The sequence below is a fragment of the Manis pentadactyla genome, chromosome 11 (assembly GCF_030020395.1).
Source record: "Manis pentadactyla isolate mManPen7 chromosome 11, mManPen7.hap1, whole genome shotgun sequence".
Classification (NCBI taxonomy): domain Eukaryota; kingdom Metazoa; phylum Chordata; class Mammalia; order Pholidota; family Manidae; genus Manis; species Manis pentadactyla.
This window is the reverse complement of record NC_080029.1, coordinates 77,074,769-77,080,159: the sequence shown is the minus strand read 5'-3', so window position 1 is coordinate 77,080,159 and position 5,391 is coordinate 77,074,769.

The following is a 5,391-nucleotide window of genomic DNA, read 5'->3' as shown; positions in this document are numbered from 1 at the left end:
GGCCATTTCCGGTTTCGCGGTCGCTTGGAAGCTGAAATGAGAGCCACCTTAGGTGTTGGCAGAATGGCGGAAGTATCTTTTCACGGAAGCTACATAGTGTTCCGGGCGCGGTGAGACTGTGGCTGCCATGTTGGTGCCTGGCAGAGCGGCCATGTTGCTTATAGACGCGCATGCGGCCATGTTGACTATAAAGAGAAGTCCCGAGTTAACTCGCGTGAGGATAGCCTTAGTAGAGCTGCACGCGAAGTAGAGATTTTTTTTTAATGAAGTATCAGTAATTTCTTTTGAGAGTTTGATACTGACATAACTTTTTCACTGGGGGTATAGATTATGTTTCCATGCATTCATTTACAAATAAGTAAAGGATATAGCTTTTGCGTTGGTTTCCAGTCTATGGGTGTGTGTACTTGTACGAACTCTTTGAGGGAGGAGGACTCAGGGAGCAGAGATATTATAAGGGGTCTACAAATACATATTCTCACTCTTTAAACCAAATTTACAAGAATCATATGTAATAGAGTCCTCATAATGGGGCTCCAGGGAGGGTCTTCTGAGGTTCTGGTTGCATTGTTACAGACTCGGAGCTTATTGCATGAGTATGTTGTTTGTGAAAATTAAGCTGAACATTTTGCTACGTGCACCTCTGTTGTAGCAAACTCATATAGAAAAGTTTTTTTTGTTGCAATGGGGTCCTCTGAATGGTATCATTTAGGAACCACTGATTTATCAAATGTCTATAATGCTAAACACTATCAGAAAAAATAGCTTGAAAACAAACAGCTCCTATTACCAAGGAGTTTCTGGTGTAGTAAAAGGAGCCAAGACCCAGTTTATTGAATCATCTTTACAGCATAGCACTGCGTGAGCATAGGCTCTAGAAAAAAACGTGATGGCAAAGAAGAGGAGGAACTGAAGACCAGATAACCCAGAAGGCATTGGAAAGAAGGTGGCATCAAGGTTAAGGCTTGAAGTGACAGCTGGGGCTTCAATAGGTGAAGCTTTAGGAGAGAATTTCAGGCCAAGAACATGACAAAGCATAGGTCTAGACTAGAGTTAGGAAAGCATGATGTATGTCCTGCTAAACCAGATTATTTGCCAGAACATAAAGAATTATATTTGGAAATTTGGGGGCATATTTGTTTCCATATTTGAGGCTAGATTGCAAAAGGTACATGTTACCTGAGTAAAGAGCCTGCAATCTATTCCAAATACAACAGGGAACATTTTAGGATTTGTGAATAGGAAGTGTTTTGAGATTAATTTGGTGTTTAGTTGGATTGTGATGGGGAAAAAAGGAGAGATTAGAGACAGGGAAAATGGTTAGTAGCATATTGTAACTGTGTTTGATGGCAGACCTTTAACTGTGAAGCTGGTTATGGATAGTGGTGGGAAGGAAGGGGTGAATATGAAGGAGGGCTGTTGAGAAGATACTGTGTATAGAAATGTATAGAAATGTGGCAGTTTCATCCATTTATTCAGCAAAAATTTGAGTGAGTCCTGTGAGCTAGGTACTGTGAAGATTTCGTAGTGATCAAAATACTAATTTCCATCTCACTTTTTGAACTTAATTTACTTCATAGATAATTTACACTATCTTTTGAGATGTGTAACTTTGTATATGTTCCTTGAAGTAGAGGACACAGAAATGAATATGAGTTCATGTGAGCACCTGGACATTTAATTCTCAGGATTACACTTAATTAGAAGCAAAAATGCTATCTTCCTCAGCTGAAATACTCTTGGAATAGTTGGCTACTTTGAGATCATTGAAGAATACTCAAGGGGACTGCCCTACCTGAGGGTTTTTGCTTCTTTCAATAGCGTGGGTCTAGAAACTGCCCTCAAGAAAGCAGACAGAGGATGCTTTTGTACTTTAATTTGGGACGTGTCCTCTGTGGTGTTTAGACACATGTATTGTTGCTGTATTATAGAACCATTAGAGGTAATTCTTCACAAATCTGAATCCTCACTGTTATCACTGGTTCTTTCAAGGTCCTTAACACAAAGAAATGAAATATAGAGAAATTACATAAGCAATAAAATTAAGTAGTCTTGGGGGAGAAAGGACTGGATATAGCCCTGCAGAAGATGAAGGGGATTAATTCATCTTAGAGGGAATTACACAGGTCAATCCCTAAACAGTATAAGCATTTTTGTCTAGGAAAGAAAGGATTTTCTAGTGGAAGAGATTCATCAGTCTCTGGCAGGAATCAGGATACCTGAGGCCTGGATCGTCTCCTCTTACCAACAGAGAAAGCCAGAGAAGTAGCCCACGTACTGCTGTCAGCCAAATCATGAGCAGCTACCATTAGTCTTTGCTGTCACATCTACTTTAGGGAAATTATTGCAGTATAAATTAGGCAAATTTTAGGAGCACAGGAGGGCTCTGATCTATTAGCTTGATCTGCTTATAGAGGGATTCTTTCTAGACTCCTCATGACCAGTCTTCTTAGACAGTATGACTTTGCCACTCTTCCCATTAAGAAGTAAATCTTTCCCCTCCCATTGGATCCGAGCTGGCCTTCTGGCTAGCTTTGGCCAACCCAATGCGGCATTAGTGATATTCTTTGAGTTTCAGAGCCTACGCCTTAAGAGGCCTTGCAGCTTCTGCTTTTGGAGCTTCTGTTTGGAGACCTGGGTTGTCAAGGAAATCCAGGTATATCCAGATAGATAACTGAGAGAGCGAGAGATCACCTAAAAATGGAAAGGCCTTCTTAGATCCTCCAAGCCAAATAGAAGCAGCCAGACTGAGCTCAGTTCTCACTTCACGGGACATAGACAAGCCATCTTAACTGAGGCCTGCCTAGAAAACCCATGGAATCAGCAATGGGTTACTGATACGTCCACAATGCTGACAAATACTGCTTTTCTCACTTGGTTCTTTGGCCAAAAATGGTTTTTTCTTTAGGTTTTTGTCCTTACTCAAGTTTCTTATTGTATGATCAAAAACAAATGTCCACTGGGGTTAGTCAATCTGTAAATATTAGAAGAGACAAAGAAAAGAGCAGTTAAAGTTGGGTCTAATTGAGAGCAACACTAGCTAAGTCTGTTTGGAATAAGGAGACAGATGTTCCTTGGTTTACTACAAAGTTCCAGGATCAGTAACCAGAGTCCCAGGAGCAGGAGTCTGAGAAGTGTAAATGTGCCGATAGAATCTAGGCCTTTTTCAGGGGTGACACAGGTTGAGATCTCTGAGATGCAAACGCTGAGACAGAAGTCTAAAGGTTTCACTGGGGAATGACACTTGGAAAAGAGCAAGAAAGCAGGATTGAACAAGGAGAGCTGTCAGACTATGATGTGAACCTGACAGTCTCTGCCAGGCCAATGGGTAGGGGGCATGGGAGCATTAATGAGCATTTTCCAGAGCAAAAATGCTCATTAGAGTCCCATGTTCCACAGGAACGACTATGCCCCTGTACCAACCACCACCCTGCTCAATCTCTGGCCAAGGGCTGGAGAAAAGCAGGACAGCTGAAGGCTGTCAGCTAGCCAGGCTTCCTGCAGCTAGGTATCCAGTTCCTTTTTGAAGGAACATCTCTGAAACAGCACATTTCTGTATCTACCAGGAGGACTTGGTGTTATCTTATAAAGGATCTTACATGGTAACTACATTGGCCCTGAAGTTGTGGTATGGGTTGAGTTAGTATATTTGAGTGGTTATTATGCAGAATTCAAGAGAATTGTATGCCGTTCTTTCTTCTCCATCTTTGCACTGAATTTTTTTTCCTCCCTGGGAACCCACAGGCCATTGTTTGTCTGTCATAGTATTTCTACCACTGTATAAGAATATCTGTCGACATTTTTCCTCTGCTTAGACTGAGCTCCCCTAGGGGCAGAAGTGTGTCTTACTTATTTTTGTACCTGCATAACACTTCATCTCTGAAACAGAATAAATCCTCAAAAAGTAACTGAATGAATGAGTGAAGAAGCTCTTGCTTTACTGATGCTTTTGTCCATCCAGTTTGAACTGGATCCACTATGTTTATTTCATGTAAACTGTTTTGCAAGCAGAGTTTGTTTATATTTCAGCAGGTTAGAGTTAAGTCACCTTCCAAAAAATGACCAAATGAAAAGTGGTTGAGCAACAAATGGCGGGACTGAGGATGGGGATTGGAAGGGACTGTAAGAAGGAAGGAACTAAAAGGCTCTGAGAAGAGACAGAATAAATTAAAGGTGAAGAGAGAAAAGAAAAAGAAAGAAAAGCTGTTAGATAAGAGGAGTCAATAAAAGAAGACAAAACAGGAGAGGAAGAAGAATGACAAGGAGACAGAAGGGGAAAGAGAGCTATGAAGGAGGGGTTAGGGAGTCACTCACAGGTGGCCTGCCCAAGGAAGTATCTACCAGTAGAAGCCTCCCCGACAGCTGTCACCGTAATGGGAACTGGCATCTAAAGAAAAGGCAAGTCTAGTTTAATTAGTTAAATGGCATTATCTATGTCCAACAGGGGTAGAGGAGGTAAAGGGAAAAGGATTGGTGACCCACCTCCTTCCGTAGGCTGAAAGGAAAAACAGACTTTTTATAAAGCTTTGCTAGGAGCTAGAGACAGGAGGCATTTCTTCCCCAGTAGACTTCACAGGATTCCCATGTATTCCTACTAACCAGTACTGCTCTGGTGGGGGCAGCTAGAATCAAACATCAGTTCTTTACCTTGAATCGAGCTCAGAATACGTTTACTCACCTCCTCCCTTCTGTATTCCAGCCAGTCTCTCATCAGCAATCTTAATGATGTAGCAGGAAGCAAGTGCTATCCTGATCATTGATAGCAGCACTAAGACTGGCTTTCTGCTGATTTGGGTCTTTAATCCAAGTCTACCATTAACTGGTTGAGTGACTTAGGGCAAATAATTCCACTAGTCCCATCCCTTTAACACTAGCTTAGTGATACTACATGGAGAGACAAAGTAAAACACACACACACACACACACACACACACACACACACATATATATTGCTCATCTTGTTTCTGCAGATAACTAATGTCAGCTTGGCCGGCCTTGGATTCAGGAAAGACTATAAAGAAACAGCTTCCAATTCCAAACAAAACAAAAAGCAAACTAAAACACAAGGTCTTGGTGGTAAAAGGTTCTAGGCAAAGAGAAAATCTAGACAATGACTGCACACAAAGGGCAAATCCCCTACCTTTTGAGAACACCCACTCCATTTCCACAGGGAAATTACAATTCACTGGAGGTTGCTTTAGGACACAGCTGAAAAATTAAACACTTGAACACCATATGTTCAGCTTTGGCAAGAGATGTAGGTGGGAAGAGAATCTCAATGTTAGGGAAGGCCTGTATCACACCCCAGCTGGCTATTTAGTCATGAAATGAGAAGAAACACACAAATATTTGGTTAAAACACCTTTAATGAAAAGGGAAAGACACTAATGT